Raw genomic sequence first — 11,621 nt, 5'->3', positions numbered from 1 at the left:
TGTTCTATGTTCTGTGTTCTATCTCAGTATTCTGTACATTTCAATGAGAATCCACCCCGACCTTTTCTCTAAATTCCAATGATTACAGACCTAGGGTCCTCAACCGCTCTTCATATAATAAACTGTTCATACCCAGGAACGTTTTTGTGAACCTCCTTTGAACCCCCACCAAAGCCAGCGCATCCTTTTTTATATGGGGCACAAAACTGACCAGAACATTCCTAATTTGGCCTGACCAGAGCCTTATACAGTCTCAGCAGTATTTCCTTGCTCTTGTATTCTAGCCCTCTCGCAATGAAAGCTAATATTGCATATGGCTTCCTAACAGCCAATTGAAGCTGCAAGTTATCCTTAAGACAATCCTGAACTGGGGACTCCTACGTCCCATTGTGTTTCAGATTTCCAAAGTTTTCCCCATTTAGAAAATAGTCTACATCTCTTCTTCCTACCAAAATGCGTAACCTCACGCTTTCTCACGTTGTATTCCATCTGTTACTTCTTTTCCCACTCTCCTAGCCTTCTGCAGTCTCCCTGCCTCCTCAACACTACCAGCCCCTTCAACTATCTTTGTGTCACCTGCAAATTTAACAACAATGCCTCAGTTCCTTTGTCCAGATCATTAATGTAGCATAGTTAGTTAAGCTATCCTCAGCTCAGGAACTACAATTGGGATTGGTACCCTTGGATTGACTTCCCACCATTAATTGCTACCAGTGACCCTTTCTGAAAGTGCATAAAACGTCATGATCCTTTCTGATGGTAACACTGGATAAGTCAGATTCCAGCGTGAAGCCTGACTTGATAGATCAAAAAGTTTTATTTCTCTAATTTGGTTACGATGGTGGTCAGTCATTGAACATATTGACATGACACTGTTAGTTCAGTGAAAACTCCATTTTCTGAAGAAGGATCTCAGCCCGAAATGTCAGTTTTCCTGCTCCTCTGATGCCTGCTGTGTCCATCCAGCTCTACACCTTGTTATCTCATTGACACTGTTAGTGTTCTTCTGATAAAAGAACCTAAGTTTATTTCACAAAAGTTACAAAAACAAGCAAATCAATATTCGGCATACATACAATTTAAAAACTGGAGGAGTATTCAACCTTTAAGCCTGGTCCACTATCTAATATGATCATGGCTTATCAGCCAACTATCTTGTTCCTGATTGCTCCCCACATCCTTTGATCCCTTTAGCCCAAGAACTAAATTTAACTCATTTTTGAAAACATTAAAGAAATGTTATGAGCAGAAAAAAGGAAGAGGAACGCTTTTCAAAGCAATAACCTTTACACACACTTAAGCCCAGTGAAGTATCATTCCTATTCAGACTTGGAAATTTCTTATTCAATTAACAAGGTCACAAACCTCTCCTTTCAGTGACTTTCTTACACATTCACCAGATTAGATTTTCTCCATTGCTGTTCAAGTCAACAGTAAACAACAATTCTCTAACCAGGTAGTTAAGTTGAGTCATTTGACATATTTCTTGAAACGTCTGCCTTTAGTTCTCTGTTCCAAATGACTTTCTGACCCTTAGAAAAGAACAGATCTTCACAGTACTAAAAAACAAATTCCCATTTTCTCCTAGTATCCAAGTTCCCAAATAGTAGATAGGACACTGGACCAAAATGAAAGAACAGCTTGATAGTCCTCCCCAGAACCAGCAAGAGAAATCATGTGACAAAAACAGAAATTACTGAAGGAACTCAGCAGGCTTGGTAGCATCTGTGGAGGGAAAGCAGAGTTAATGTGATGAGTCCAGTGACCCATTGTTGAAAATCATGGGTCCTCATGCTTCTCCCATTTCTAGACCTATTCTTCCTTATTTTCACCTCCCCCACCCACACAGTCACAACATTTTAATGCTCCTCACATTCTTTGGGTGCCCAAAATTAGGAACCTTAGTCACAGTAAGGTCAAGCTGCTTCATGTAGGTTTAGAAAATGTCTTGGCTTATCTATTGTATGCTTCTTTTTAAAAAGGCCATCAAAATCTCAGGTTTCAGTATGACATACTTTGGCTTTGTCAAACAATTGTGCATGCAGCTCTAGTTCTTTGAATTCAGCTTTATACAATGTTTAGACATCAAAGTGCAAAAGACTTGAACCTCACAAGCACTACAACAGTCACATCTACAGATCAGAACACATTGAACTTCCATGATGTATTCTTTTGGCATGTGACTTCTGTTTTCACTTCCAAGTTTAAAAACAGCAAGATTTTCCAGTAAATAAGTACCAACCAATTCATCTGCAATAATCTGCCATTTCCACCCACGCAAGGGAGGTTTGCAGAGAAAAAATTGTTTTTGCATTACGTAATACATATTTCCCACTTTAATTTGAAACCACAGAATTAAGGCTTCTTCCACGGGCAGGGGCAGAACTGTGACTTGAAAGAAACTAACAATTTGGGCAATGCAGTGGTTCAGTGGTTAGCCTTGATGCCAGGGACCCCGGTTCGATTCCAGCCTTGAGTGACTGTTGCTGTGGAGTTTGCACATTCTCCCCAGGTCTGCACAGGTTTCCGCCATGTTCCCCCCCACCAACCCCCTGGTTTCCTCCCACAGTCCAAAGATATGCAGATTAAGTGGATTGGCCATGCTAAATTGCCCTGCATTGTCCAGGGATGTGCAAGCTCAGCTATGGTTTGCCATGGTTAACGTGGGGATACAGGAATATGGTGGGAGGCTGGGTCTAGGTGACAGGCTTTCCAAAGGGTCGATGCAGACTTGAGAGGCTGAATAGCCCCTTTCCATGCTGTAGGGACTCAGTGCTTCTGTGATAACTGTCCTATGCATAACACTGTTTCCACTGTTAAATTAGTCATCAGTCAAATCCCCCCTCAGCTTTTTAGCTGGGGTGGGATGGGTGGTGTGAGGAAGCTCAGGAAGGATCAACACCACCCCATAAAATTCAGCTCTCTGTCTTTTGCATTATTAAATTATCAACATTGCTCCCACTGTAAATTCCCATATACTACCGCTTACTGACAGAAAATGTGCCAGTCTGATTTGGAACTGTTGAAGACTGTCATTGGTGGCTATTAGACATGTTTACAGGACAAGAACACATTTCCTTTTGTAAGGTTACACTATTGAAATCATATGCAACTTGTTTCCTGTATAATTGAAACTGTGTAAATAAATTTATTATGTAATAGCATTATTTACTGTTGTGATTTTTGTTTCTTATGTAGGATGTGGACATAAATGGCTAGGCCAGTAATTTTGCCCACCCTAGCTGAAAGTCAAGGATAGTGGGGAAGCCTGCCTACAAACTGATTGTTGTAAGTTAACAATGGAAACAGTGTTACTGCTTTCAGGCAAGATTTTTGCCCCTTCTTTGGGAGCAAGTGTTGCCTTAGAGACCTCCTGGCCAAGCTAGTTATCTGGCAGCTCTGTAGGCCTAGCAGTGCGAACTAAGAAAGGTGGCTACTGCTGGGACTGCAACAAAGTCCGAGGTTGGGCACTGGGCTCAAGAGCTGAAGGGAGGATTAAAGATGAAGGAATGACCATGGCATCGTACACAAAGATGGTGCAAAGGCCATGTGCTGGATTTTACATAAAATAAAATGTTTCCTTTTTTTAAAATTAGTGAATTTAAAGCATTACAAAATAATGTAAGTATTAAAGTAAATTAATTGATGCTTACTCAAATTACCAGTCAAATTGGTAATAATGTTATTTCACCTGTACAGGTTGGCAGTTCCTATGTAACATAAATAGATAACAGTACATGGATCAAAATCTCATGAGTTCATCTGTTGGTCATAAAAAATGCAGACGTAGTAATATTTACAATGGCACAACTAACATTTTCTTTTAAAGCTAAGTTTTAAGAAATTCCCTACTTGTTTGAAATTGAAATAAATCAATGTGAAAATGGAGTTCACAAAAATGCAGAGAACTTAGGTGCAACATTAAAGCACATGCAAGAATGCATTAGATTGCATAAACAATGCGTAGGTGTTAAAAAAATTCAGATGTTACAGAACTATTTTGTGCCCTTAATTTTTATAAAATTGATGATTTCTTGTAATGTAAGAAATGAAGGCATTAATGCAAATCAATGGTTATTGAAAAGAAAAATTGGAGGCAGTTCATGCGGACATTATTAACCTAATGATAGGTAGATTCTTGTTAGTCAAAGGAATCTAAGTTTATTGGGGTAGATGGAAATGTTAAATTCAAAACACAATCAGATCAGCCACCAGAGATAATGGGAACTGCAGATGCTGGAGAATCCGAGATAACAAAGTGTGGAGCTGGATGAACACAGCAGGCCAAGCAGCATCTCAGCCATAATCCTATTTAGAGGAGAAGCAGACTTGAGCAACTGAAAAGCCTAATTCTGCTCCTAATTCATGAGTTATTTGTATTTTGACAAAGAAGGTGACAACGAAAAAGTATCATGAGTTTGACACCGTCAGTTATTCTTAAATATTAGTGAAAATAGATCAGCGTAAGAATCCACATAAAGCCTTTTTCATTGTTGTGCTTTGGTTTGTTCAAAGAACAATAAACATATAAAGACAGTGTTCAAGGGGGAATTTCCCTCCGAAATGTCTTTTTAAATTTCATTAAGAGAGCTACCCCTTTGGAAAAGTTATTCAGATTTTTATATCACCTAATCAAATTTCAAAACATCTTTCTGCTGAGTACAGCAGCAATTAAATGATTTTCATTTCACTTAATTGTCAGTTAGCCAGTGATATTTATCTTCAGCAGACACAACACAATTGTTCTTCCTTTTTGGTTTGGGAGTACAGCCAAAAAGAGAATAGAAAACTATATAGCAGCTGTCAGTTTATAATTGTCACCCAAACTGAGACAAGATTACAGCCTTGAAATGCCTTCTGCTATAAAATCGTGATGAGTTTTATGTCATCCTTTTGGCAAAGCCAGCTCTGAGTCCACAATCAAGAGCATTGTGTCAGGATGTGATGACACCCATGCCATAATTAAAATAGCAATATAATCTGCAAACATCATTTATAATTGTGCTTGATTCCTGCCATGTTGCGATGGGAAAATACCCCACGTGGTGCAATCCTACCGGAATTTTTAAAACAAAAGTTCCTGATGGAGCTTCATTTCTAGAACACTATCACATTGAAAGCATTGTTTGCTGAGACTTCTAATGTCAAACATACAGACATTGACCCAGAAAAAGTATGATATACATAAAAGTTTATTAATTTTGCACAAGTTGTCACACCAATGTATAGTACCCTACAGTGTAGGATTAAACTTACAAACTTACTGTGTTAATGTTTATAATCCCATTAGTACCAAAAACATGTCACCATCGTCCTACAAGGCCATTGGACTGCTCTTTCTACATAGAGAGACAACTGGTGGTAATTTAACTTGTGGGTCATCATGCCTCAGGCAAGGGGAGAGGCTGAGGAGAGTCCTTCATGGTAACCTCATTAACAGAACTTATGGGTTACAGGGACAATGCAGAAAAGTAGACAAAAGGAATATTAAATCAGCCACAATCCCACTGAATGGCAGAGAAGGCTTGAACAACTGAGCAGCCTACTCTTGTTCCTATTTCTTATAATCTAACAGTAAATATGTTCAATATGTTCTTTGCAACTTAACCTTGCACCTAAATTTTTCTGCTCTGAAAGGACTACAAGTTTGTGACTAAATGTTTGGCAGTACAAAACTTAAACATTGCTAAAAGGAGACCAGAAGTTGAAGCTTTTTGCCTTGCACTCGTCAGCACTAGGATACAAGAAACAGCCTTCAGATAAAGAAACAGCAGTTTCCCCCATGACTAAATTCAGCACTCAAACCATAAGCTAGGTTTAGGAAGTTTGAATAATGACATGAAGCTATCATTGATTTACATTGAATAATTTGAAAGGACAGTGGCACAAAACCCAGTCAGTTGCCAACATTTGCTGAAACAGGCATGATGCAAATAACAGTGCAAAGGTGGCTTCAAGCACACACAAATCACTCACACCAGTGCATAAGCTACAGCCCAGAATACCACGCCACAAAAACCTGCATAAATTATAATACAAATTTCATCATACAGCAAAAATTCAACATTGCTTATAATTCACAATAGTCCATTGTACATTGTAAACTGTATTTTCCAATGTTTGTCAACTATAATTTATTGAATATTTTTAAAACTGCAGGATTTTCTAACAAAGGTTAAAAACCTAGAATCATGTTTAGAATTTATGCCATTTAATCAAATGGCAAATATATTGAGATGGATCCAGATCTGCAATCTACGAAGTAGATTTTAAGAGGCAACGGCAGCTTGAACCTTGACAGGCTTGGATCGCTTTCTGTAGAGAAGACTGATGATTGAGGGGTATAAGATTATAAGGGGCATGGACAGAATGAATAGAGAGCAGCTATTCCCCTTGGTTGAGAGGTCAATCACAAGAGGGCATTGCTTTAGGGTAAGCAGCAGGAGATTCACAGGGATTTGGAATGCAGTGCCTGGGAAGGTAATGGAAGCTAGAAACCTTACTTCCTTTAAAATAATTTTGGACAAACATTTCAAATATCATAACATTCAAGGAAATTGGGAAAATGCAGGAAATAGGGATTAGCACACTTTTTAGTGGTAGTTATGTCAGTATGGGCCAAAGGGCCTTTTCTGTACTGTATGAATTTATGAAGCAACTTATAACTACTGTAGTTTAAAGATCCCAAAATCATATGTTAAATCAGTTGGATTGAACCCCATTAGAACCCCCCAGCTCTTTGTAACAGCTTTATTAACAAATTTAGTCCCAAATGTTATGATTATAAATTTCAGACTAAACCAATCACTAACAAAAAGGTCCAAATATTGAGAAAGGTCACAGAACTTTAGCACTGGCACTTGTTTATTTTAGGGGTAGGGATTGCACAGTTTCCAATCTTAACCACTTTATTCTAGGGAGCTAAGGAATATGTGAAATACAATCAATGCTTGGGTTACCCAAGCTTTCCTCATTTACTTTCTGCGAAGAGCTTAAAATGTCATTAGTTAACACCTGAGACCTAATTTTTATTTCTCAATTCGGGAACAACAGTTAAAAGTTAATAGATTAAAAAATTAACCAAGATGTTGTACAGATAAAGGCAACAGCTAATGAAACGCTAGGCCAAACTAACCCTAAGGTTTTAGGTTTAATCCTTCTGGGTGGTTTTTACATTATTTTTGGACTGACTGATATAGGGCTGGGGAGGCAAGGAAGAAAAATAAAACTAAATTAAAAGAACAGAACTCCCATTTGTTACTCAATCATTCTTGCAGAAACAAGTACACAAACAAGTACGCAAATAGGAACAAGGAGGAGATAATGGGAACTGCAGATGCTGGAGATTCCAAAATAATAAAATGTGAGGCTGGATGAACACAGCAGGCCAAGCAGCATCTCAGGAGCACAAAAGCTGACGTTTCGGGTCTAGACCCTTCATCAGAGAGGGGGATGGGGGGAGGGAACTGGAATAAATAGGGAGAGAGGGGGAGGCGGACCGAAGATGGAGAGTAAAGAAGATAGGTGGAGAGAGTGTAGGTGGGGAGGTAGGGAGGGGATAGGTCAGTCCAGGGAAGACGGACAGGTCAAGGAGGTGGGATGAGGTTAGTAGGTAGCTGGGGGTGCGGCTTGGGGTGGGAGGAAGGGATGGGTGAGAGGAAGAACCGGTTAGGGAGGCAGAGACAGGTTGGACTGGTTTTGGGATGCAGTGGGTGGGGGGGAAGAGCTGGGCTGGTTGTGTGGTGCAGTGGGGGGAGGGGACGAACTGGGCTGGTTTAGGGATGCAGTAGGGGAAGGGGAGATTTTGAAACTGGTGAAGTCCACATTGATACCATATGGCTGCAGGGTTCCCAGGCGGAATATGAGTTGCTGTTCCTGCAACCTTCGGGTGGCATCATTGTGGCAGTGCAGGAGGCCCATGATGGACATGTCATCAAGAGAATGGGAGGGGGAGTGGAAATGGTTTGCGACTGGGAGGTGCAGTTGTTTGTTGCGAACTGAGCGGAGGTGTTCTGCAAAGCGGTCCTCTACATTGGGGAAACCAAGCGGAGGCTTGGGGACCGCTTTGCAGAACACCTCCGCTCAGTTCGCAACAAACAACTGCACCTCCCAGTCGCAAACCATTTCCACTCCCCCTCCCATTCTCTAGATGACATGTCCATCATGGGCCTCCTGCACTGCCACAATGATGCCACCCGAAGGTTGCAGGAACAGCAACTCATATTCCGCCTGGGAACCCTGCAGCCATATGGTATCAATGTGGACTTCACCAGTTTCAAAATCTCCCCTTCCCCTGCTGCATCCCTAAACCAGCCCAGTTCGTCCCCTCCCCCCCACTGCACCACACAACCAGCCCATCTCTTCCCCCCCACCCACTGCATCCCAAAACCAGTCCAACCTGTCTCTGCCTCCCTAACCGGTTCTTCCTCTCACCCATCCCTTCCTCCCACCCCAAGCCGCACCCCCAGCTACCTACTAACCTCATCCCACCTCCTTGACCTGTCCGTCTTCCCTGGACTGACCTATCCCCTCCCTACCTCCCCACCTACACCCTCTCCACCTATCTTCTTTACTCTCCATCTTCGGTCCGCCTCCCCCTCTCTCCCTATTTATTCCAGTTCCCTCCCCCCATCCCCCTCTCTGATGAAGGCTCTCGGCCCGAAACGTCAGCTTTTGTGCTCCTGAGATGCTGCTTGGCCTGCTGTGTTCATCCAGCCTCACATTTTATTATCTAGGAACAAGGAGGAAGTCATTTGGCCCCTTTAACCTGCTCCACTATTCAAAATGTTTGTGGTTGATCAGTAAATCAAATCAGTACCTTGTTCCCACTTCCTCTCCCTACTGTTTAATCCCTTTACCCTAAGAACTATGCCCAAGTCTTTCTTGTAAGAAATCATAGCAAGAATTGAACAACTGTAGCAAGATACACTCCTGTGCTTGAACCCCCTTGAGATGATATTTGAATTCAAATAGTAATTTTTTTTGCTTCCAAACTGGATAACCTCATTTATCCACATAATACATCATCTGCCATGCGTTTGCTTACTCACCCAACTCACATTGCAGCATCTTTGCACCCTGCTCATAGTTTGCTGTCCCATCCTGCTTTTTTCCGCTACCAGTATCAGGCTAACTGGTCTATAACTCAGTCTGCTTTATTTTTTAAGTACTGAGGTTATATTAGCTACCCCCCAATCGATGCAAATCTTGAACAATGACAACCAGTGCAACCATTATTTCTAGGACCACTTAATTGAGTATTATGGGATTACTGAACCCTGGAAATTCATTGGTCTTGAATCCCATCAATTTCTCCAACACCATTTCCGTACTAATAGTGACTTCCTTCAGTTCCTTTGCCTCACTAGGCCCTACATTCCGCAACATTTTTCAGAAGTTGTTTGTGTCCTCCTTTGTGAAGGCAGAACTAAAGTTTGTATTTAATTGGCTATCATCTCTTTGTTCCCTTTTATAATTTACCATCTCTGACAATAGGAAACTTGCATTTGTTTTCACCAATCTTCTCCACATACCTATAGAAGCTTTCACCATCCTTTTTTGTTCCCCACAAACTTTATCTCATACTCTATTTGTTGTCTCTTAAATCAATCATTGTGTTCTCCTTAGTGGAAATCGAAAAATTACTCCCAATCCTCAGGTCTGCTGCTTTTTATTGGCCAATTTGTAGTCCTCTTCCTTGGATATAAAGCTATAAACAGAATCGAACAATTGTTTCAGTGTATCCACAAGCCAATGCCTAACTACCAATATCCTGCAAAGCAATATTCTCCAATTTTTCATTGCCAGATTGCACTTCATACTATCATAGTTTCCTTTATTTAGATTCAGGACCCAATTCTCAGAATCAAATACATCACTCTCCATCTTAATGTGGTCTTGGACAGCAAGATTGCCAAATATTTTTGTCATTATATAATATCCAGTCTGCAACTGCTTGTTCTTAGTTGTTCCTCAACATCCCATACACTTTCCAGGAAATCCTCCTTGATGATTTTGTTCCTGATTTGATTTGCTCAATTTATAGGCAGATTAAATTTGCTCATAGTTCAGCTGTATGTTTATTGCTAGTGCCTCTAATTTCATCTTTCCCTGTGTGACGGTACTATGACTTTAAGAGGTGTATTTAGTCCCTTTTTATAAATCAAGCAAGGATGAGTCAGAGATGTTGAGTGATCTGTCAAAAATTAGTACAGTAAACAGCTTGTGAGGCCCTCATCTTTGTTTAAGAAAGAACAATAGAAGCAGCCTGAATGGGTGGGGTCAAGGTCCCACTGAACCAGGACGTTTAGCTTTCTGCAGTTATTGGGAGTTTTTAAGGTGGCTATGGAAGCTCATATTCCCCTCTGTTGCAGCTCAAAGCTAGGGTCTCTTCCTGCTGCTAGAATTGCATTTGAGACAATCTAAATTTCCCTTTACCAAGTGTGTTTATGGGATGTTACTATATTGGAACAGTTAATTAGTTCAGTTAATATATATTGTTTTGTTAAGCATTTCAACAGAGTTAGTTAAGCCAATTCTTTATTTTTGTCTGTATTTTTAAACAACAGTTAAAATGAAGTGTTTTGCTTAAAGTCGAGTAGTTTGACCAATCGAATTGCATCAAGAACACAATGCCTTATACTTACCTTTTCAAAAAAAGGGAAAAGGTAGCCTAGACTCTATCACCTTAATATATTTTTTGAGCGAGTTTGAATAGGTCCATAGCATCCAACAGTACCATTTACAGTTTGCGAGTCAATATACAGTACCCAAAATGATTTTCTCCTCATGGTTGTTTCTAAGCTCTACCTTCACATATTCCACTTTACAGGAGCATCAGTTATCCATAGGATAAGCCTAATTGCAAATAATTGGTGATGCACTTGTATGACTAACTGGCAAGTCACCTGTAATGCCTGTCAGAGGTGCAGAGCTTCAACATAGTTTCATCTGGTAGACCCAGATATGCCTGCCTCTTTGTAGGTTATGTGGAACAGTCCCTCTTTCGCACCTACACTGGCCCCAAACCCCACCTCTTCCACCGTTACATTGATGACTGTATTGGCGCCACCTCATGCTCCCAAGAGGAGCTTGAACAGTTCATCCACTTCACCAACACCTTCCACCCCACCTGGACCATCTCCAACACATCCCTCACTTTCCTGGACCTTTCTGTCTCCATCTCAGACTACCACCTACAAATCGATGTCCATTTCAAGCCCACCAACTCCCACAGCTACCTGGAGGACACCTCCACCCACCCACCTTCCTGCAAAAATTCCATCCCCTTATCCCAATTCCTTTGCCTCTGCTCCCAGGATGAGGCAATCCACTCCTGTATATCCCAGATGTTCTTGTTCTTCAAGGACCGCAACATCCCCACCCCGCAGTGGTTGAGAACACCCTTGACCGTGTCTCCCGCATTTCCTGCACCTCCCCTTACACCCCGCCCCTGCAATAACCGCCAAAAGAGAATCCCGCCTAGTCCTCACATACCAGCCCACCAACCTCTGGATACAACGCATCATCCTCCGACACTTCCACCATCTACAATCCGGCCCCATCACTAAAGACATTTTTCCAACCCCACCCTCGTCTGCCTTCCGGAGAGACCACTCTCT

The sequence above is a fragment of the Stegostoma tigrinum genome, chromosome 11 (assembly GCF_030684315.1).
Source record: "Stegostoma tigrinum isolate sSteTig4 chromosome 11, sSteTig4.hap1, whole genome shotgun sequence".
In the NCBI taxonomy this organism is placed as follows: domain Eukaryota; kingdom Metazoa; phylum Chordata; class Chondrichthyes; order Orectolobiformes; family Stegostomatidae; genus Stegostoma; species Stegostoma tigrinum.
The sequence above is the reverse complement of the archived record's forward strand: the minus strand, read 5'-3'. Positions refer to the sequence as shown.